Source organism: Onychomys torridus, chromosome 7, assembly GCF_903995425.1.
Source record: "Onychomys torridus chromosome 7, mOncTor1.1, whole genome shotgun sequence".
Lineage (NCBI taxonomy): Eukaryota > Metazoa > Chordata > Mammalia > Rodentia > Cricetidae > Onychomys > Onychomys torridus.
The window spans coordinates 43,077,103-43,101,981 of NC_050449.1; the positions used below are offsets into that span (position 1 = coordinate 43,077,103).

Sequence of the window (24,879 nt, forward strand, 5' to 3'; positions counted from 1 at the left end):
GCCATTTTCTGTTCACAGTATAATGGAGGGAAAGCACGTTGCCATGGTGACCAGCTTGCAGGCAGGGCTGGTGCAGCAGCTCTGAGTATGGGCTCATGAGACAAGAGACCACAGTTGTGCTCAGCAGAATACAGGGATCAAAGGGCCTGCCTGGGGCTGGAAAGGGAATGCACAGAGTCGGGGAGAGAAGCAGAGTAGTGTGTGTGTGTGGGGGGGAAGCTTTCCTAACCATCCCACTGACAGACAAGGAAGGTCCTGAGAAATTCAGCAGAGGCTTTAGGGGGGAAGGGGGGAAGTGGAGCCAGCATGGAAAAAAAATGGAAGGAGGAGAGGGGTAAGGAAAAGGGTTCAGGGTCAAGGAGGGGAGGGGGCTGAGCTCTCCTCTATGGATGAGAGGCTGGGGTTGGGCACATTCAAGTACTGAACTGGAGGAAATAATAAAATAATCTAGGGAGTGTTATCACCTCCACTTTGCTGTTGCCAACCAGTCTGGGGGTCAAGGCTTAATTCTTACCCAAGATCTTGTCCTCCCCAACCTCAGCCTTTCTGGACATAGCCTTTGGTACAGACAGCTGTACTGGGACATGATAGTGGCCAGGGCCGAGTCCACTGGTCCAGATGCAACCAGCTGGGGTTGCTTTCCTCAGCCTCTCTAGCTGGACATAGGTGCTGCTCAGTTCCACACTGTGACATTTGGAGGGGTCTCAGAGGTCACCCTGACCTGCCTCTTCACTTTCCAGACAGGGAGGAGCAATGAAGTGTTTCCTTACAGTCATTTCGAGTTCCAGGCCCACGTTGTGGCACCCAGGCCTCCTGGCTCTCAGGTAAGTTCTTGCTCACTTTGCAGTATGATCTTTGTGATGAGGAAAGATGTTCCCACTGAATGTTAGAAAACATCTGGGTATGCTTAGCATGGCCATTTCTTAGGGGGAGTATAGAAAGTCCAGGGTTAAGCCCCTCTGCTATTCTGAGAGCTTGGGGCTTTAATAGAGAAGGCTACAGGCCAGAGCTATGAATTGGAAGGCCAACCAGAACCTCTTCCATTGCTTTTGGTGGCTCACACTTTATGGAATGGAAGGTACTTTGAAGTCCAGAAGCTGTGCCTCCACTGTGACTCACCTGGGCAATATTCCTTTGGTGGAGTTTCCAGGGCATTGTCTAAAAGCAGAGACATACTTCTGTCTGCCAAGCTCACTGGCCCATATGCTCAGCATTAGCTGTCGGCCTCAACATATGGATCCTGTTACTTCAATACCCTCACTGCTGGAGAATATTCTTATTCTGAGTGAAAAAAACAGCCTTCACTTTTTAAAAAAGCTCTTTTCAAAAAAGAACATGACTCTCAAGGGGGAGTCAGGCTGAAGAGCTTTCATACCCAAATGTGGCCAAGATCTATCTATGGACAACTGAGAGAAAGAGAAATTCGAATTTCAAAGGAATTCCCAGCTTAATGGGATCCCTCACACACATTTATCATCAATTCTAAAAACAGCAATCTTCCGTAGAGACTGCTGGCCCCTTGCACACAAGGAAAAGAGCCTGACTTCTCTCTCAAAGCACCAGACAGGACTGAGACAGGGGAGCCTAGACACTCTGCAAATAATATTTGGAGGTGTTAGACAGCAGTCAGTGGCACATTATTCTCCTGCACATGCTAAACCTTGAAATATTAGGTCTAATAACGAGAAGTGGAAACCCCGTGGTAAACACTAAACTCCAAATCCCCTGCTTCCACCGCTTGCTCCTTCCCTCCACACCTCTATTGCTACTTTTCATTGTTTGCAATAAAATCTCCAGAGCTATGTCTCACCTTCTAGTTGTGTGCTCAAGATCATTTCCTAAGCGGGCACAATGCACACCTTTAAAGACACATATGGAAGCGTTGCTCTCTAATCACATGCCTCGTGCCCTGCTTTGCTTCAGCCTTCTCTGCATAAACACTGTCATCCAAGCTGCATATGAAGATTAACACACCCAACACCAGGTGTTTGGACCTGGGTGGGCTCTGCTGCTTGGGATAACATTGTCCAGTAATTTCCATGTTAAGCCCACCTGCAGTCAGCCTGCACTAACAGCTTTACAAAAGCCATTTCATTATTATATCAATCCACTAACAGTTCAGAGAAATAAAAAAGGCAGATGGAGGGCGCTGTGTCATTTGCAGGAGAGGAAACTGAGATGTAAGGAATGAAATACTTCACCTAGATGATGAGCAACTCAACCAAGAATGAATGAATGAACATCATCTAGTTCTAATGCTTCCACTCATATGCCTCCATTTTTTAACTACTTTGAGCCTGTGTGTGTGTGTGTGTGTGTGTGTGTGTGTGTGTGTGTGTGTGTATGTGTGTGCTTGTGTGTGTGTGGGGGGGTGTAGATCAGAATTCAGTCTCAGGTGTCATTATTCAGGAAGCACCCACTTTGATTTTTGAGGACAGCATCTCTCATTGGCCTGGAACTCATCGAATTAGGCTAGTCTGGCTGGCCAGCAAGCCCAAGGATCCACCTGCCTTCACCTCCCCAGCACTGTATTACAAGTACACACAAGCACACTAGGCTTTTCCATGTGGATCCTTGTAGATCAAGTTCTATCTCTCTAGGCTCCTAGAACCGTTGTGCAGCATCCAGATAGGTTTATTGTCACTTGTTAGTTCCCACTCATTGTTCTTTCTCTCTCCAAATCATGGGTTAGATATAGTATTTTGTATAAATGCATTTCAATTATATTGCTGTCTACATTTCCCTGTGGTTAATGGTAACTGTCCTCTTTGCTCACAGATGATAATGTGACCCCCCATTTGACAGATGGGCGAGCAGAAGCTCAAGGCCTTAATTAATTAATGCTCAAGATTCAAGCTCACAATGGACAAAGTCCAGCGCCCAGCACTTTCCCTCATACTGCGTTGTTACTCCCTGTGAACGAATATTTAAAAAAAAGTTCTGTCCTTTAATGAACAGATTGGCCCACCTCTCCTTATCTCATGTAAATAAGTCTGTGGGAGAATGCTTAGATTGTCATTTTCAATCTCTCTCTCTCTCTCTCTCTCTCTCTCTCGTTGATGAATGTTCTGGAAGCACATTAGGTATGGATAGATGTTTTATAACTCCCAGATTCCTAGTAAAAGTAGGCTATAAAGTCATAGTCATTGAAGAAAAGTGAATGAAAATTTCAGTTTATAAACGATGCTAAGGCACTTATCAGGAAAGGTGGGGATCTTGATAGCTAAAGAATCATTCTGACTTCCAAAGAGTTATGGATTTTGCTTAAATCAGCATCTTTTCACAGCAGTTTAATTGTACTTTTTTTTTTTCAGATTCTAATGTGTTTGTGGGGTAGGAGCTTCAGGCAGAAAGTGAACTCAGGTCTTTGTGGCCACTTGGAAGTACTGCCATGGTGTGAGGGTATGAAGACATTGGCCATGGGAAAGATGAGATTGCATCTGTGTGTGGGCCCAGGGCCAAAGTGGGAACTGCTGAAAAAGATGTCTTATGATTAATCAATTTAAGATGGATAAATTACAGAGGATTGCTCTGCTTAGTCACTATGCATGAGATGAAGGAATTTTCTAGAACCTATTTAATAATGGCCAAGGATTTCTGAAAAGGTGTTGAATTGTAGATTTTATGTTTATTTTGTTAGTTGTTGTTTTAGAAATAAGCCTTAAATGTTGCTATAAGCAATCACCTTGGTGGAGAGATGTGGTTTTGTTTTTCTGTGTATAACTAGGGGGCCTTTTCATGTGACCATAGTTGCTCTAATTCCAGCCACAGACAACCAGGACAGGAACAGAGGAACTTCAAGCCCCTACTAATAGTGACCTTTTCTTTCACAGCTAAACACATAGGACTCAAAGAAAGTAAAACAATGAATGTGGTAGTCACGATGAGTGCTTAAGGCTCAGCCTAAGTCCATCTGCTGGAAGGTGATCTCAGTTTGAGCGTGTGTTAGCTGTGTGATCACAGCCAAGTTACTTAACCTCTCTGTGCCTCCTCTGCAAAACAGAGAAAATAAAACTCCCTACCTTTTCGGAAAGGTATGCAAATTAATATATGGAAAAATCACATAATAAGCTCCTAATACTTGTATATTCTGTGCATCACCTCTAGGAACAACCCTTCCCAGTAAGATTATTTCAGTTTGAGAAAAGCAATGTTTTTCTTTATGGCTTAAAAATAAAATTTCTTTCCCAAATGATCTAAGCTGTGCATAGGTAGCCTATTTCTGCTTTTTGCATTAATTTATTTGTTTGGAAGATGCTGAGTTCAGTCAGAGCCAAAACACAATAATGGAAACACTGAGCAGTGCTCTGGATGGATCCTTTCATCTTGGCCTCAGTTATCTAGTCTATAAAAACAGTGAGGCACACACACACACACACACAATCTAGACTACCCCCACAATCAAAAATAAAATACCCAATAATGTTTGTAACAGCAGGAATGAGACAGTAGAAATTTCTTGTCTACTATCATAGTTAACATCTCCAAAGTCAACTAAGGTGTATGTATGTGTGTTTATGTTTATATCTAATATGCATGTTCAGATACAACCACTGAGAGCTTATACAAATGTGTATATGTGTGCTAATGGAATAAGTCCAAATGTCAGATTCATACTATTGGAAGAGTAACTTGGTATGAGAAAATTTATCTGATTTAAGGGAAAATGGATTACTACATTACTAGATGGCACAGGGGTGTCACTCATACCAGCCCTACAGTTGTGGCTTGAGCTACTATTGGCAGTAGCCACTCAGGAGAAAATGAGGTAAACATTCAAATATAAACCCCAAAGCAGGTGCTATTTTAGAGACATTATGAAGTACATGTTCTTAGAGATTTTGATTTCCTGTTGTATAGAATGGCATCAACATGGAAGACTACATTCCAGTTGCCACTGGAAACATCAGCGCTTACAAATGGTTCACAGCAGAACTGGAATCACCCAAAAGCCTTATGAGTACTGCTAATCTTCCAGCAAGAGATTCCAATCTAAATTTTGTTTAAATCTGAATATCCAGAAGTAACGCAGCTAGGTTTCCAGATCAGTGGTGATGAATCTATAACCAAACCCTTTCAAAACTCTCCTTGCAAAGTTCTCACAGGATCACGGGCCCTGGGTTTCTGTTAAGACAGAAGACAAGCTAGAGAGTGAAGGAGCCCTCTCATTACAGCTAAGGTGTCTTCTGGTCATGAACATTGGAACACAGCTGATGCAGGAGAGCAGACCCTCACTAGAAGTGAGGGCAAAGATGGCTGACAATGGCAGCAGGAGATGGTCTCACGTTTAAGCCAGTGGGATGGAGACACTGGAATGCCTGGAGTAAAGACAAGCCACACAGGCAGGTTGCATACAGAACAGACAGATTTAAAGCAAATCCATTGGCAAGAGACACGGGGCTCTTTATGTTTATATACTGAGCAGATTTCCAGAACTTAGCGTTTCAATAAACTCATTCAAATTGGACATTGCTACCTGTTCAAAGGCATGTAACAAGTGGTCTTGGTGAAAAGTCCCTCTGACCTCCTTAGTTCTCATGACTCGGCTCAACAAGGCAGTGGAGAAGGTGACAAAATGATTGTGGCCTCAGAAATCTTCAGTGTTCTACATAATCATCATTTATATCATAAGGTTGGAACAAGGAAGAATAATGTTGAGTATCACAACAACCGTGACCACCAGGATTAATCAAATATATCCCACCATCCAAAACAAATTCTATCCTTTTGGAATGCTGGCAATCAAAGAACAGAACCACCTTGTCAGAGCAAGCAGTACTAGTTCTTAGCATAATACATTACAGGAGCTGCTGTGTATGAGGCAAAATTGTTTGCTGGTTTGATTCCATAGGTCTGTCTTCAAATCAGAACCTGGAGTCAAGCTCTATAATGGTTACAACTCTCTTGACCTCTGGACTTCAATAATCCTTCAGAGTTCCTGGTCTCCTGAGTTTGTTGGGTCACACTATCATCTTATAAGTTCTAACTTTAAAAATCAGATGGTTTCACTTTATTGGAAAAAAGATAATGGGATTGGGTCAATGGCTCAGTGGGTAAGCACTTGCCAAGCAAATGTGAGGACCTTAGTTGAGATTCCTAGAACCCATGTAATGCTGGATGTGTATCTGTAATTCCTGTGTTCCTATGGAGATGGGAGGCGGAGACTGGAGAATAAACATCCCAAAGTTTGTGAAGAAGCATACAGCCTGACATATGCAGTGGCAGTCAATAAGAAATCCTGTCTCAAAACTAGGTAGAAGGCAATGGCAGGTTCCCTCTGACCTCCATATACTGTGTGCACTCTCATAATATACATAGTACACACACACACACACACACACACACACACACACACACACACACACACACACACACACACACATACACACACACACACACACATGAATAAAAATTGTCAGTGGCTCAAAGCTGAGGTTGCTGGACCTCAAAGAACCTAGCAGCTAGAAAACACAACTAACTTCAGGTCAGGTCACATGCCTTGTGCTTTTGAGTAGAAAGCAAGAAAATTTATGTTAGTCAATTTGTTCAGAAGTAAGAATCACACAGTTTCCAGCCCCTCACTCCCACCACCAATGCCATATCCAGTACTCAAAGGAACACCAATCAGGGACAAAAGCCACACAAACTCTAGCTAGATCAGAAGATTTGGCACTGGGCCAACAGAGAAGCCAGCCTGCCCATCAAAAAGAACGTATTTGCTCATCTTAAAATATCCTTAAACTTTGACTGACTTCTGTGTTTGTGAAAGCATCAAGCCAGAAGTATCCTCACAATGTATCACCAGGTCCAATTTCCAGTCTGGGAGTGAAATCTTTTGGAGTGGGCAGCAGCCACGTCTGCTACAGTGCATAACAGGTGAGGGCAAGAATGTTCCAGAGCTCCTCTCCCCAAGGAGTGCATAGCCGAGTATATGTATGTCAAGAGGCATGGTCTGTTTTTAACTTGGCTTCTCAGGCTGCTCTATTATGGAAGGTCGGGATTATGGAGCCAGTTGGTAACTAAGGCTATAGTGCTGGAAGGAATCTGATGTGCTCTCATCAACTCTTATTTATCCTCAGAAAAAAACAGGAGCAGAAATATCATATACTATAGTGAAATTTGGAGGCCTAGAGGATGACCACAGATGTTGACCTCTGACTTGGGGCTGCTTTTTCCTTCTGTGTCTTCTTTTCTTTGTATATCTCAGTAGGAAGTCCTGCTTTCTCTTTATGTGGTTTGCTCTAGTCTTATCCCCATCCCCAAAGAACCAGGGTTATCAAGGGCCCAACCCCAGGGGCACTTTTTATTAGTTAATTGATTGATGGATTTTTGTTTGTTACATGCAAGGTAGTGTGTGTGTGTGTGTGTGTGTGTGTGTGTGTGTGTGTGTGTGAAAGAGAGAGAGAGAGAGAGAGAGAGAGAGAGAGAGAGAGAGAGAGAGAGAGAACAGAGATATCTGAGCAGGACATCAGGTGACCTTCATCTCTACCATATTGCCTTCAGGGTCTCTCACTAAACCTGAAACTTGCATTTTTTAAACCAGGCTGGCCATCTAGTGATCTCCTGGAATCTGCCCTAAAGCTGAGATTATAGACATGCCCAGCTATGCCTGAATTTTGACACCAGTGCTGGGGATTTGAACCCAGGTCCTCTTGCTCCCACAGCATGCACTTTTACTCACTGACTCCTCTTCCCAGTCCTCCAGGGGAAGTTTCATATTTGTTTGTTTGTTTTAATGAAGTTCAAGCTTTTTGTTCCCTTTTCAGGATACATATCCTGCTTTTCCCTTTCTCTAAGTAGACTCTGATGGGGACAGTACCTTACATGAAGATAAATTATGGAAATGATGGGCATGGATGCAAACAGATGTTTGGAACTCAGATGATGTTCTAGGATAAACAAAGTCTATCTATCTGCCCCCCTGATAAATCAGAGACTCTTGGTAAATCATTCTATGCTATCTGATGGCATCCAGGATGCTCCTGACAGTGTAGTCTTAGGATGCTCTCTGAAACTTTGCCTTGACAAAATGACTCATTGGAGTCTTTCTTCCAGCCATAAAAAGGTACCAATATGAGGCAGACTTCCTCCCTCCTCCGTTCCAACAGCTTCTGCTAACATGGCAAGAAGCTGGGATTATATCTTTCAATATTTGTCCAGCTGTTGTTTGCAGATGCTGTATTCTTTGCACGGAGAAAATAGAAAGTTAGAGAATGCGAGCACGCAACTTCATCCTGAGAATTTTAGATATCGCCCATGTCTTTCAAAAATGTCCTTATGTGTTGATGGCTGTAAGCACATCTGGGCTATTGAAGATACAGAGCTTAATGTTCCTCAAACAACCATTGCAGAGAATTGTCAAAATCTCTTTTTTGTCAAGTAAAAAATTCTACACGTTCGCGGCAGTATGTATGCGATTATTACGGGCCAGGCACTGTATTAAATATTTAATTTATTTAATCTTTACAACAACCTCACAAGGTTGGTACTGTTTTGTCCTATTGGAAAAATGAAGAAACCAAGGAAACAGAATATTGAAGAACTGAGAAAAGTAATGAAGAAAAATGAAAAAAACAAGGAAGCAGAATTGAAGCCAGGTTCACCAGCTCCAGGGTACTTGTTTTAGATCTGAACTTACATAGAGTCAGTCTCAAAGTGAATTTTGGTGACAGGAGGAGCTGCTGGAGGAGCTGACAAACAGAGACATGGGTAGAGAAAGGCATCATGGGCTAGGAGCTACCCTGATGGAGCCCTTCCTGATTCTGAGCAGTAGCAAAAAACCACAGGTGCTGAGCCCAGAAGGCCACTTTCCTGCCACTACAACACTCCCCATAACCCTATCCTCACCAGCCATGGTCCTGGCCTCAAAGCTTCCCTGCAGCTTGCTGTACCACAGTTCTAGCTCTGTGCTCAGCACTGATGGTGGACATCACTAGGGATGGGACCAGAGGACTTGTATTTTCCCCAGTGTGGGTTCTGGATAAGTCATTGTCTTCTCTATTGGAAAGCTGGTATGCAAATAACTCTTCCCTGGGTGTGGCAGGTGCACACCTGTCATTGCAGTATGTTGAAAGTAAGGTTGGAAGTTTGAGGCCGGTGTGGGGTGCACAGCAAGACCCTGTCCCAAAGCAGCAACAGCATTCTCACTGCTGTGTGGATTGTGACTGATCCACCCTCACCACCACAGGGCAAGCATTTGCGGTAACCCCGTGCAGGCTCTGAACTTGTGCATCTCAAGGCAGCCATCCTCCTGAAGAGGTCCTCTGCCGAGAGACCCTGGCAAAGGAATTCCTGTGGAGGTCACATTTCTTCCTGCTGGGTGCAGAGTCTGATCTCAATCGGCACAGCTATGCTCAACCCAGTCAAATGGTGTTTGACCTGCTGGATAATACACACACGGTCACATTGTACACATGCTGGAGTGTGGGAAGAATAGAAGAATACCTAAGCATTTGGATGGCAATTCTTTGAATAATATAGCTATTGTTCTGGAGTTGACTGCGCTGCTTTCTGCGTTAGGGAGCCAGTGAGAATGCCATCCTCAGCATGGAAGCTCTCCATCGGGAGTCAGGAGGTAATCTATAACGCTGCTTCATCATCACCAGGGCTTCTCAGAAGCTCAGAACTTAGCATGGCTGTATATCAGAGTGGGGAGGGATGGGCGCTGAAGAGAAGGGGCCTGGAGCAGACAGTGCCAAGGGCCAAGAAAGGACAGTGTAGGCGCATATAAATGCAGACATTTGGGGGTCTGCGCCATTTCATCTGCCAACATCATGACCCATTCATCTGTATGATTACTCAGGGTGCTGCTCTCCAATTCTCCCTGAAGTCTCCTGACTGTGCTTCAAGCCTCCCTCTGCCTCTGCAGAGTTACTTCAGGGAGGGACCAGAGCCCAACATCCCGCCCTCTTCCAGGTTGGCTCCCAACCTTCCTTGGCATTTTTTTTTTTTAATTTTAGGATTTACACTCCTAATAACAGCAGCAGCCTGCAGCTGCACTGCAGGTTACTGGTGGTCTTTTTCTGACTTATGAGGAATGCAATGTCTTGGGTAAGATTTGCTGGGAGGAAAGTGGTGGAAATGTCACCAGGTAGAAGCAAGGAAAAACGTGATCCTGGCAGCTGGGATCTCCACCATGTGCTAATCTGCTCCTTTCTTTCTGCCTAGAATAATTCTATAACCCTGAAGAATGACTAACAAGTCACACACATTGAGCATGGACCATGAAACCCCCACATCCATCATAGATTTTGACATGTGTTTCTTAATAGTTTTTCCCCCCAGAAGCCACTGCTACTAAGTCCTTATATTCTTCACTTAACTCCACCCTTCCTACCACCCACACCAAACTGTCCTTGGCACAGGCACTGTCATTAAAGTACAGGCCATACTGGATCCAAGCCTGTGCAATTAAAGGCAGGAACATGGAAGGCCTCATGGTGCCTTGTCATAATGAGCTTTGGTGTTCAAGGACCGGAGTCTGAGGGGACCCCAAGGTGCTAGTTCAAAGGTTGGGGTAAATAATGAGGCTCAACCTTGAGGGGCCGACATCCACCAATCTCATGCTACAATGGTGAGTTGTTCTAAGGAGTCTTTCACATGGGCAGAACTTCTTCTTTCACCCTTGAGGTGATGAAGTCCTTATGAGAAACTTGGAACCAAGTACCTGAAGTGCTTGTTCCTGGACCCTTCATGCTAGTATTTACAGGAAAGCAAAAACCTACCCAGGGAAGATGTCTGCAGAGAGACATAGGGGAAACTTCTTCCCATCATCTTCAGGAGAATAAACTACTCTCTTGGCCCCTGGAGCCTAAAGAGACCACTGAGACCCTGGCCTAGTGGTCTCTATGTCATGTTTAAATGAGGGACGTGAGTGGGTTGTAGAAAAAGAACCACAAAGATGCAGACACAGACACACAGAAAGATGGACATGAACATAAACATACACAGAGATATGGACATAAACACAGACATGAATAGAAGTGTACACAAATTCACAGACACACATAGGCTGAAATGTGTAATGAGTTCAAGGTGAACTTGGGCCATCTAGTGGGACCCTGCTTGAAAAAAAGTAGAACTTAGAAATTCCTACCACTTACTGACATCAAAACACAACTCACTACGTGATTGTGGTGCTACTTATGAAAACATACAGACTGTATCACCAGCTGGATAAGATGTACACATTCAATTATGACAGACCATAAATGACTATGTTATTGGTTGTGTGCATTAAGTATTCTATAGCTTTTTATTATTTTACTATGTACTCTTTACACCTATAAAAAATGAGAACGACTGTAAAGCAGTGTGCCATGTTTTCCAGCAGCAGCCTCCGGCAGCTGATTTTTCAGCACCCAATCAAGAGACACAGAGAGGCACGTCCGAGGTGTACTGGTAGCCACACATTTTGCTCCGCATCCTGTCTCTGCTGCCTTCTGAGGAATCAGACAGCCTGGCACAGGCTCCTGCTGTAAAACCCCTAACCTTAGGGAGCTAGGAGAAGGGACCCAACTCTGCCACATGGGTCTGACTCTACTACAGAGCCCCTGCCATGCTGCCTGTCACTGGTGCTGAGGCCTGAACTCTCCTCAGTGTCACTGTTACCTCACTCTGTGTTAGGTGCTGATACCCTCTAACTTCTTACCTCCAGCAATCCATCTCAGTGTCCCCCCTTGAACTCTGCATCAGAGACCTTTCAAGGACATGGCCCGAAGTAGGTCTTACTTAGAAAATGAAAATATACACTGGACTTTTACTCAGATGCAAAGAAAAATGAAATTATGAAAATTTTTAGGAAAATGGGTAGAACTGGAAAATATTCTGCTAAGAGAAGTGACACAGCTCAGAAAGAAAACATTGCATGCTCTCTCTCACACACACACATGTAGATTCTGATTTTCAATGTTTACATGCACATAAATCAGGGGTAAGGATGGGCACAGACTACACAATTAAACAGGAGACTATGAAAAGGGTAGATAGAGAGGAGACCATGTCACGTGACTCATCAGGGCTCTCTAGGTTTGAGAAAGGACACTCTTATACTGCATAATGCTTGCACCAAAATAAAAATCTGTCCATGATACAGTTCTCATAATAGGTCTCTACAGTGGTGAGGCCAAGAACTGTACTTCCAGAGGGCTGGCAGACATCCTACACACCTAAAAGTAAGAACAGCAGCAACAGCTTCGGTCAGAAAGGAAAAGCAATAACATATATGAATGTGAAACCGTGTTCATGCAGTATAACTTAGTTTATAACAAGGCAAGCTGCCTTCACTTCTATAAACAAGCCATAGCTGTCAGCACTACTATTTGGCCTTTAATGATGCCAGTATCTTATGGAAAGCTATTAAATAGTAACAACCTGACAAGCAAGTCCACTAAGGACCAGGGTTTCCAGAATAAATGGCTAGAGAGAAAAAGAGCAGACGAAGCCAACAGCAACCCCTCAACTCCCTTTGGGACCACAAATCTGCCTCTGGATGTCGTCCCACTCTCTGTAGATACAGCATTGACTTATTCCTTTTCTTTCCCACTGTGGGGTCTATACCTAGCTTTATATTTCATGAAGCATTTTTCACCGAGCCCATTCAGGTGAGCTGACAGATTCTGAAAGTTCTACACAAATAACACCAACACACACTAAGACTGCACACTTTGCACTATATCACTTTGCAAAATCATTGGACTGTGAGTTACATGCTCTGTTCCTAACAGGAAAGAGAGGATGAGGAGGAACCTGTTTCCTCCCAAAACTGCCAGGTAAGTTACACAGTTGAAAAATCAATCAGTCAGTTGAACAACAACAAACCTCTGCCCCCCAAACCATGCAACGACTATGTTACAGTTTCTTATCCTTTGTCCTGTACTTAGGGCAGGGCTACCAAATAAGGAAAGGGATTCAAGTTTAGAGCTGGTCCTTCTTTGGGCTCTCCATCCTTTGACAGAGTAACAAGGAAGAGTGACCTGCAATCAGAGGCTGAGCTTGTGAGCCTAAATCTAGAGCAAGGTCTGATGGAGTCTCCTGACTCAGAGGAAAGTTTCCTCCCATTCTAGGGACACTGGCTGCAGGAGACAGACAAACCTGCAAAGGCAGGAAAGAAGAGAGAGACAGAAGGAGGAAGAGGGTGAATGAGTTAGTGATGGAGGGAGGGAGGGAGCTAAATACTGTCTAGAAGAAAAGTGTCATAACAGTAAAAGGAAAAGATGACATTTGGATGTGATGTGATGAGTGATCTCTAAGGAGCCTTAGAAAGAAGACTTTCTATGCTAACTCTAGTGTTCCTCTCACCCTTGTAGGAACCACTACCACTATCAACCTGTGCATAGTCTCCTCCATACACCAATGCACTCTGGACTTAGGGGCTGGCGTTAATCATTCAGTGAGGCCTCAACTGTTGGCACAGATTAGACTGAACAGAACGTAAGACTTTCTCCCTCCTGGAAGTTAAAAGGTGATATTTCTGGATTCATCTTCAGTGAGGGTCTTCTTGTCCCCTGAAAACTCTGATTCTGTACCTCTGCCTTGAGGACCTCATGTTTCTGCTTCTAATAATGCTGGTGATTTTGCGATGTAGCCAGGTCAGGGATCACTGGCTTAGCCAACAACCTATCTGAACTAATTGATGAACTACAAACAACCTCACACCCAGTTAAAGTCTTCAAGGCCCCGACTAAGACTAGTTATTTTTGTAATCACTCTTACACTGCCCTGTTTTCTTGGCCATTTGTCACAGGCAGCAATGGGACATAGCTCAGCACAAACTTGGATTTCATGCATTTATTTTTATGTGAGTTGTGGCATCATTTTAGGAGGCAGGGCCATAAGCAACTTCGAGGAATAGTTGTCTGTATCAGCTTGTCTGGGCCACAGAGTACCCAGATATTTGGTTGAGCATGGTTCTGGGTGTGTCTGTGGGAGTGTTTCTTTGAGAGGTTAGCATGTTGGTTGGATAGAGTAAGCAGACTGCCCTTCCTAATGACATGGTGGGCCTCCCTTAATCGGTTAAGACCTGGATAGAAGCCGGAGTAAGACAGAATCTCAGCCTCTTTAGAACAAGGTCATCAGACCTCTTCCCCCTGCACCTGGACTTGGAGTGGAGCTTATGCTATAGGCTTTGCTGGTTCTTGGACCCTGACTCAGACTGGAATTAGACCACTATTTCTCCTGGGTCTCCAGCTTGCTGATGGCAGACCTCAGACTTCCTAGTCTCTGAAACTATGTGAGCCAATTCATAATAGCAATCTCTCCATTTGTAAATCTGTATACTTATCTAATCTATACACACAAACCACACATGCATATAACTAAAACAATGTGTACATATTCATATTCATGTCCACATATATGAGAATGTGTATGCCTATATATTGTGTCTCCTCCTATTGGGTGTGTTCCTCTGCAGAACCAGCACTAGCTTGCTAATACACACGAGTGCATTATATTTTCCGGAAGTAGATACCCATGGCCACAAACTAGATATAATGGGGGAAAGATGAGCTGCAACTGATACCACCGAGCCTACCACTCAGTTTGGCATCTTCGGTCCACCTCGCTCAGGCTGATCACTTGGAGTACAGATGACAGGCCTCAGTCACTCAGGAGACTGCTTTGTTTATCAGGTGAGACTGAGGTGCCTCCATTGTGAGCAGAATCCGAAACTCCAGAGGTGAATCTGCTGATCACCAAATGGTGATCAAAACACATGCTGTGTGCTCTGTGCACATTCTTGGGAATCATAAGGAAAAAAGGAAAAAAAAAAAGAAGGCGAGGGAGTGCATGAAGGAGGCATCAGACACTCTTCCCAAAATAAAGCCTTTAGTAATTATGAATTACCTATAAGTCGTAAAATAATACAAATTACCGCTATAGTGTCTTCAAAATGCCAATTTAAAAAGACAGCCGGCACTAAGTGGTAGTCCTTTCAGTGTAGAATGATTTCTGCTCTGTGGAATAAGGAACTACCTGACTCTTAGCTTTGTTCTGTTCTACTGACAAATTTCCAAGCTCAACAGGCACATTAATAGGATTCTCAATCCCCTGCTGAATCCAATGAAAGAAAACTCTGAATCGTTTCTAACAATTCCTAGCTGAATTCATCTTGCCTTTGGAGTTGAAGAGTCCTGGGGACAAACGCGCCTCTCATACGTAAAAGGTGAGTATTTCCTCCTACCATCCCCATCAAAGAAAAGGTCATTTGGTGATTCATTAGCTCGTCTTCAAATGTGAGCATTCAAAGCTACTGTCCAAGTGTCCATTGTACCAGAGTCACAGGCCTTTTTGATCCCCTGTGGACTGTGGCTGGTGCATAACTTCAAAGGAGGAAGACAGAGACCGTGACCATGTATAAACACTCCTTCCTGTAAGTTCTTCCTGTCTTCAGTACTGCAGACTAGAGAAATCCAAATGCCATACAGGTGTCTGTCCTTGCAGCTCACTCTACCAAGGACGCTGATGTGAGGATGCAAAGAAACGCCCTGAACAACAACAGGTGGGGACTTCATTTATTGTCTGGGAGGCCCATGCGATGGTTTGGATATGTCTCTCATGTTCCCATGTGTTAAAGGCTCAGTCATCAGGGGCTTCATTAGGAGGTACTGAGGACCTTTGGGAGGAGAAGGCCGGTGGGGACAGTTAGGACACTGAGAGTGGCTCTTCCAAGGGGCCTATAAAATGCCAGCCTTCTCTCTGTCTCCCACTTATTGCATGCATGCTTACCTTGACAGATACTTCCCTCATGTGCTGCCCTAGTCCATGTCCATCAGGCCACTGAGTCTTGGACTTGAACCTCCAAAATCATAAGTCAAAATGATCCTCTTGTTTATAAGTACCTTGTGTTAGTATTTTGTTACAACCATGGAAAGTTCACTAATATAGCTCCCAACACACAGTGAGTTCACTAATATAGCTCCCAACACACAGTGAGTTCACTAATATAGCTCCCAACACACAGTGGGTTCACTAATATAGCTCCCAACACACAGTGAGTTCACGAATATAACTTCCAACAGGCAGAAGTTCTGGCTGGTCAGATCATTAGAAGCTGAAGTTTCTTCATCATAAAATGAGATAGGGATAACGATACTTGGGATGATTCAAAACAATAAACTGGTAGAAAAACAGAAGCCAAAACAGCACACCAATAAGCTGCCTGGTGAGGCAAGTGGTGCTGTAATTTCCAAGTGTCTTGTATTTGGTTCTGGTGCCAGCAGGTTCCAACCAATGCCGCTGCCTCCCTGACAGCTGACACTTTCTCACTCCCATCACACCTCCAGACATGAGTATTGTTTCTTAAATTACTTAACAAAAAGCCAAAAAAAAAAAAAAAAGCATTGAGATGGAAATACCTGGGCAAGTTCTGAACAGTGAGTCAGACAGGGTGGTCCTGAGCAAGGAAGACCTCTGTGTGTGTGCAGCAGGAGGCCTGGATCCTGGGGGCTAGTGCCTTCCTGTAAAATCAGTAGGGAAGTGGGGCAAGTGGTGGCAAGGTGGAGGAAATCCCTCTGATAGGAAGGTGGGGTTCTCTCTTCTGGTCTTATCTCAAAAACCATCATAGAGTTGGGGGTGGCAAGGTGGGGAAAATCAGTTCGAAAGGAAGGTAGGGTTCTCTCTTCTAGTCTTATCTCAGAAACCATAGTAGAGTTTTAGGCATGTTTTTCTATCTCTCCAGCTTCCAGTGAGCCCACTGGGAAAGAAGAGGCTGACCTAAGTGTGAAAACCCATGGTACCTTGATAGTCCCATGACTGAGGCAAAGAAACTGGTGAAGAATTAAGCAGTCTCTCTTGGTGTTGGCTTGTCCAAGCCCTGTAGGTAAGGGTTCCACACAGTTCCAGCTTCACCTAGTTTCTCAGTCAATCTTTGCTGATTCTGCAGGCACAGCAGAGGCCCCGCTCCACCTGGGCAAAGCCAGGGTTATCCCTCCAGACTGGCATCTTAGAGCACCCAGCAGGGGCAGCCCCCTTCTGCAGTGGGGCTCTATCCCTGCGCTCTGTTACTGGCTGAAGTTCTGGTCTAAACTAGACACAGCATTCAAAAGACAGCTTGGCTGAGTATCCTGCTTCTACTCTGAGCTCATGCTATAGCCAATCCCACCACAGGAAATCCCATTTGGGGAGAAGCAGAGATGGCAATGTCATTTGGTCCTGCTGTGTGGTAGGGAGCCATCCAAATGGACACATAAGGTTTCCTCTACAGTAATGTTCTGTACATAGTACTTACCATCACCTTAAAATAAGGCAAAGGAAAGCAAGTTAGCATCCCCAGGCAGCTGCTAACAACATTGGGAGGGTCACGAAAAGCAGCATCAGGACCATGTGGATGGAAGAGGCCAAAGGAAGCCAAATGGGACATCTATTTTCTACATCCCCAGCTTGACCAACATAATGACTCTGAGTTGGGCTGCCGTCCTGGGACACGTCATCGTACGAAGGAGAGCGAGTTTGGAGAAACAGAACAAGATAGATTATTCTTCCCCTAGGGCACTTCCTCCCCTCAGGGAACAGTCCCAAAGTGAGATGTTTCTTCCAGTGGTAAGCAGTCCCAATGGACTTAAGGTCAGAATATGAATAACTCCGAGGACAGTAAACTGTGTTTTATCAAGTAACATCATTACAGCCAGGGCTATGGGAAAAGCAAGGAGCTAGAAAGAAATTGCTGTTTCCAGCTGTCTCCCCCCCCCCCATTGGGTTTTAGCATTAGTAAGTAACTCCAAAGTGTACATTCTGGATGCACCTCTGGAACCTATTTCAAGAAATACTTTTTGAAGCCAAAATGGCTACCTGGTCTCATCTGAAGAATGCTTATATTCTGGAGACTAGTTTCTTTTTTTCCTTTATTTTTTTTAAATGGAGGATAGCCCCTCAGTCTAATTCTGGATGGTTATCTGTCAGTGTGACTAAATCATCCATGTAGAATCAAAGATGTTGAGCCAACCGAGCACAGTCAGGGTCCCTCGGTGCTTCTCAGGTCCAGATGTGAACCCAGCAGCCCTCCGAGCACTCTTACATAACTGTTCCTGTTTCTGACAAGGGCAGTAAAGACCATCTGGGTTAAAACCTCACTGTAAAGTCTGCCTAAGGAGAACAGGGCCAGACCTCTGTCCTGCTGCTCACACTTAAAGCAGATACCCAGGTCTTAGTGTTTGTAGCCTCCAAGCCAGGCAGCCTCAGCCCCACCAAATAAAAGTTAAGACCCGAGTCAAGCCGGCTGAAGCAATGGCTTCTCGGAACAGGCACTGACTGTGTTCAAGAGGGCCCCAGGATCCTCTCACACCAGGCATCCTCAGACCAGATCTCAAAGCCTTCCTTTCTTCCTACTCAGCAGCAGGAATTTCCTCCACGTGGATTCTCCCCATCTTGGCTGGTGGAACTGATCTTTATGGTATTAGGGAAATGGAAAGACTGACAAGGACATCCCTGCAGGGGAATCAGCATTGCTATTCCTGATCAGGGATATTTTTATTCTTGTGTTGACACCAAGAAGTAAAGAGAATCTACACCAGCGAGCAAAGCGTTGAGCACCAGGCTGGATGCATACAGACCTCATCCCTGGAGCCCAACATGGCCCCTGGACTCACTGATGTGCTTCATAGAAGGGGAAACTAAGGTTTAGGGGTTTAAATGGATTGTTCAGTACTACATAGCTAGAAAGAAGCTAAATTTAGGATAGGTATTCGTTCTTTTCCAAAGTCCATTTCACTTCTGCTTCTGTGAACCACCCCCCACCCCCCACCCCCGGAACAGAAAGGGGCCTTGAAGGAGCAATGGGTATCATCTCCTTCTACTCTAAGCAAGAGTTCCTGCTTCTGCTAAGGGGGAAAGCGGACGAGAGCAAACTTCATGCTTGAGGAGGGCGCCTCTGCACCATGTATTCCCAGGTCACACCTCAGAGATCACGTGAGTCTCCCATGTGTACTCTGATCAAGCGCTAGGAGTCCAATACCAGACTTTAGGAAGACCATTCCAGAAACTCTGTATAATTTTTAAACATAAATTCTCACGTTAAGGAAAAGGACCACCTCTAGACAAAGAAAGAATGAATTTGTGGATAGGAGCAAACCTGTGTGCTTTTCTTCTCCTTGTAGGCAGGGTGAGCCTCTGCAGTAAGCAGAATGACAGTGTACTCCTCTTGAAATGAGGGCTATGTCTTACAGTGCCAGTTTCCAAGTACCCATCTCTACCCATGCCCAGCAGCTGTCCGGTGCCCATCAGAAGAAGGAAGTAGAACACAGGATGGTAAACATGACATCTGCCATCATCAGTGGTCCACAGAACAAGACAGTGGCAGGGGAATGAACAGCTGTGGTAGCTGTCGATGTAGCTGTTGTATCTATGTTGCCTGGAAATTTGGGGTCTTGTTCTGGCACACTGACCTCAGGGAGAGACCAAATCTCCAGCCCTCCGATACCTTCTTCAAATGACCATGAAGACTGGCACAAACATTCTTCGACTCTAGAATACTAATTAGTTTAAACCTTTCCTATCCCGTTTCTCTTAGTAACCAAGATGCCCCCCCCAAGGATAAGCTGTCACAAAAGCCACATGTCTCCATACTTTAAGAGACAAAGTCTGAAAGCAAAAGAAATCTCAGCATTTTATGCTAAAGAGGCTCAGACATCTTCATGTCTCCAGCAATTTCTATGTGGTTTGTTGGAAGTTCTTTCTAAAATCTTCAGGTGATTGTCTATGCTTTATCACAGCTCCCTGTGGGATGGGAGAGAAGAAATTACCCAAGCATTGACAGAATAGCCACACAATGACTGTTTGGCAATGCTCACTTATTAAGCAAAGCAGGCAGAGCGAGAGATGGCTAAATCATATACCTGCCTCTCCCTCACCACTGTTCTGCGGCATCCCACACAATAGGCCCCTGGAAGCCGACAGCTCCACATCAGCATTGCCTCGCACAGTGGGTGAGCTGAGGCAAAGATAATTTTCCAGGCTGTTTGGCTATCAACAGACACCAAATTGCTTAGCTGAGCAGACATGATTTCCTTCAACTTGTTGCAAAATTCTTAAACAAACCCTGAAAATGGAAATGTGTTCTCATTTTACTTCCTAGCTAAAGAACAGTTCCTTACTTAGGAACCAACAAGTTGTTGGTGGTGGGGGGATATGAACTTAAATATCTACCCTCAGAGGAACAAATATACAATCAGTCCTCCATAGCTACATATTCCATATCCAAAGATTAAACTGACCATAAATAAAAAATATTCAGGAAAAAAGTCCTGTGTTGTACTGGATGAGCAAACTTCTTACCTTCTTACCATTCCCTAAACTACACAGAACAGCATAACATTTGCATTGGATTAGGTAGTGTAAGTGATCTATTGATGCTAAAACAACCTAAGATGTGTGTCAGTTCTATGCAGATACCATCCTACTTCCTAGAAGTGACTTGAGCATCCTGGGATACTAGTATGTATAGGGAGTCCTACCATCAATGTCTTGTGCTTGTGGGGATTACTATAATTTAGAAATATAAGATACAATTTAGTCATGCTTTCCTGCCTAGTGACATTCTGGTGAATAGTTATCAAAGAGCTCATGGTAGAAGGGAGGCCCTGGCTTGTGGCCTTTGCCATTTCCTATGGTGTAAATATTCTGCCCATGAAATGTTATTCTCCCAACACAAAACATGGAAGAGCCCACAGGAGCCTGCTTCTTCTAGTGTGCTTTGTAGCAGGCTGCAGAGCCAGTCAGTGTAAATGAGATGAAAGTCCTTGGATGTTGAGGTGGACACCAAGGGAGAGTTCATTGATGGCATCCATGCAATCTTCATCTCTCAGTCTATCCTCAGCTTCCTCAACTTTCAGAAACTAAGCAAACATCTTCTATGCTGAGGCCAGTTGAGGAATGACATGCCACTACACAGGAAGGAACGTGTCTTCTTAAAATTTTCACTGAGTTCTTTCTCCTGACCACAGTGGGCAGGCTTGCTTTGGGATGCAGAATCTTCCAGAAGCTAGGCTGCCTGCCAGAAACTTGCAAAATAGCTGAGCATTAAGCAGAGTGCTAACCAGCCTCTATGTGCCTGGGACATCACTGTCGAATGGCTGTGAGGCATGGCCAGCCAGATGTATAGGTTGCCAGAAAGTTGTTACCTGCCTCCCAGCTGCACCATTCTCTTCATGAAATATACACTGAAACATCAAATCATTTCTGACCACCCCCAAACGTGGCCTTTCACTGAAGATGAACCCTGAAGTCTTATTTAAGTCAACATAATGACTCACCAGACTCGTGGCAATATGTGACAGCGCCCCTGTCTCAAGCTATTTCACCCTTGATTTATGTCTTTCTCCTTCTCTTGCTTCTTTTTCGTTTTTATTCCTGACTCCCATTTGCATGCAGGTTGACTTATTATCTCTCCTACTAATTCTCCTCTTCTAAGATGAAGGCACGCCGAGAATGGGGTGAGGAAAAAAAGAAGAAAATTTGTAATGCCAGACCTTATTTGCATTTGTTTCATCTGTATGGTCTATCTCGTGTTCATTTCTTGGATTTTAAATCCCACACAGTCTCTAAGGAACCTCTCTCTCTCTCTCTCTCTCTCTCTCTCTCTCTCTCTCTCTCTCTTGAGAGCTCAACTACCCATTTATAAAGCCAGTGTTCTAAAATAGCACTCTTCCCACCCACTTCCTTCTCGTGAATTCCCTTTCATTACTGCTGGAGGCACGCTTTTGAAGGGAGTGAAGGGAAAGTCCACCGCAAAATACGAAGGGACCAGGCAAGAGAGAGAGATGGAAAAGGCAGAGAAGGGAGCTCCATGGCTAGGGCTCCTTTCCAATGGGGGTCTGCCCACCAAAGATCCACATTTCCCAGATCCGTACCATCCACTTACCGATACCACATGCTTTCCTCGGGGGCGTTCAGCTGCAAACTCTAAGAAAAACCTGATATTCCTTGTCCATGTGGCTTGAGACAATGGATCCTGGAATACCATGTGTCATATTTCCTGGTAGAATATCAGGGCACCAAAAGATAGAAGGATGGCTGCAGCTTAGCATGTCATGTGAAGACAGAGGCCTGAAGAGTTGATGTCCCATAAGCCACGTCATCTGAGCAGCAACTTAGGGTGGGGTCTCTCTGGAACAGCATCAGTACTGCTTGCATCACAGCTAGAGATAGGGTTTACATGCACAATCTGTGAACCGAGCTCTTCCTCCTGACCTCAGCGGTGTCTGCTGAAATCCAGGAAAACATCCCAGGAAATACTTGAGGGAGCACTCTGTGATTTTTAACAATGACCTCCTCCCAGCATATTGGTAGACAATGAGGACGATGAAGAAGTTTGGAGAAGATGAGGAAGGACTACAAAGGCTGACCTTCCAAAGCCAAGTTGTCTTTTCTGGTAAACTCTGTGTAGCATATTGTTTTCATGAGCCTCCACATCTTCATTTTCATCAAGGACACAATCGTTATATGTGCTTGACGGACTTGCTTTCCTCAACAGGGTGTGAAGTAAATGATATATTTTTCTACGGTACCATGAAAATATTCAAGGGGAATTTGTAGTAGCTGCCTTTAGGAATTTGTTAAACTAAATTCGGTCTCATCCCAGTGACCACAAAGGAAAAAAACCCACATAAATTAGACATATAAAATAAAAAAAATAAGCCACAAAACAAACAATGAACGAACAAGCCAAAACAATTCCTAAGGGAGATTTGCAGACATCCCCTATTTTAAGTCATAACAAAGGGAGACTACTAATCTGGAAATAGCCCTGTAACACTTTCCTTGTAAACCATGTAGTGTTTTGTGTTGATCCTTCTCACACTAGTGAGTATTGTCAGAGGTGGGATGGGGATGTGACCTCAGAGTTGAGCAGATGTCCAAGAATCAGACAGTAGTCAACAAGGGCATCCATATCCAATCTCTAGTAACAACTCAGTCAATTGTGGGCGAAACAACTTTGATGGGCTCTAGAACACATTTTCTGACCTGGGGTCCACGTCCTCTCCTACATCTTCATCACAGTCCAAGCCAAATCTAATTTAGAATAACAGGGATAACCCTCACTGTCCAGCTTTGCTTTTAATGAGAAATCTTGCTAGTGCCATTGGCTTTCCAGGGACCATATTTGCTTCTGACCCCTACATGCTTAGATAGCTCATATCTGCGACTTCACATAGTTGACAGAGGGACTTAAAGCTACTCTGATCTTTAAATCCCCAATTCTGTGTTCTTGCTATTAAAGCTGCTGCTGATTAGACCCAGTTTCCCTGAGGCATATTGTGTTTTATCAAAAACACCAGCATCTGATGGCTATTTGACCACCCACCCACGCTCACATCATCCTCTTTCTGCATCGTTTCCTCTTCTTTCTGCCCACTCATCCTCTCCTGTACTGTAGACTGAAACAGTGTTCCCATTGTCATTATTCTTGCCTCTCCCTCCTTTCCTTCTCTTCTTTATTTTTATATGTGCATATTTAAATGCAGACATAAACATGTTGAGTTTACAAATATAGGAACATGAGTATGTGTGCAGATATGTGTGGGGTACAGTGGCTGATGTTTTTACACAGTAGCATATGATATGAAAAATAAGCAAACAAAGATGTCTTGTTATTTTTCCATATGAAGATGGAGTAAAGCTTAAGACTTCATCTTTTTTCAGCGTTATTGTAACCTCAGTAGCAATAGGGTACACATAGGCAAGCTGTCTTGAAGGTGAAGCCTAGCCTAGATGTAGAATCAATTATATGCTCCTGGTACACTAAAATGCATCTCACGTCTTGTCCTGCTTATGGTTATTATTGCTGTGATGAAACACCATGACCAAAGCAATCTAGGGAGGAAAGGGTTTATTTGGCTTACACTTCTACATCACTGTTCATCATGGAAGGAAGTCAGAACAGGAACTCAAGTAGTGCAGGAACCTGGAGGCAGGAGCTGATGCAGAGGCCATGGAAGGGTGCTGCTTACTGTCCTGCTCTCATAGCTGGCTCAGCCTGCTTTCTTATAGAACTCAGGACCACCAGCACAAGGACAGCCCCACCCACAATGGTCTTGGCTCTTCTGCATCAGTCACGAATTAAGAAAATGCCTTACAGCTGGATCTTCTGAAGGCATTTTCTCAATTGAAGCTCCCTCATTTCAGATGACTCTAGCTTGTGTCAACTTGACACAAGACTAGCCAGCATACCTCTGGATGAGAAATGGAGGCTAATGTGAAAATCCAATAGCTTTTCTACATGGTAAATAAATAGTGCATAAATCAATGACATACATGTGACCAGTAGGGCAAAAGCTGGGGTTGAGGTACACAATTCAAGTACTTTCCAAATTGTTACACAATGCCTAGCTCCCATTCTGCTCCCCAAAGCCTCAATTCAAATAGTACACACAGCAGCCATCTCTTTGAGCCAAAGGTTATAGCAAGGCTGTCATTCACAAATCAGCACAGCTGGTAAACTCTATTAAGCTTCCATCAACTCCTCGTGTTGCATTAGAGACCCGAGTCAACCTTTTGACAACAACTGTAAAATGTCTCCAGATGGTTAATACAGCACATCAAAGTTAGTATTCAAAGGCTCAGTCAGTGGAAGAAATACCAGTCTCCCACCCAAGCATGACATCACCCAGCAGTTTCATTGCCAAGCCACTTTAGGAGACTTTTATTTTGTAGGGACTGCAAAAAGGAAGCCTTTCGGCCCTCAAATGTGTAAACTTCACACATACATAACCTCCTGTATTCCCCGAGGGTGGCAATGGAGTTGTTGGCAGGCTTGGAGTAAGAGAAAATACACTCATAGTACTTGATGTACTCCCAGCGTGGGTGTAGCTCACACAGGAGCAGCTTCTGGTTGGGACTCCCCTATTGCAATGTCTCTTCCTATTGCATCTTTTCTCTTCAAGACCC

General features: G+C 44.2%; 1 protein-coding gene across 15 annotated transcripts in view; it reads right to left on the bottom strand.

Moving 5' to 3' along the window:
- Ncam1 (neural cell adhesion molecule 1) overlaps positions 1-24,879 on the bottom strand; it is a 299,701-nt gene that overhangs the window by 65,540 nt on the left and 209,282 nt on the right. The window lies entirely within an intron of this gene.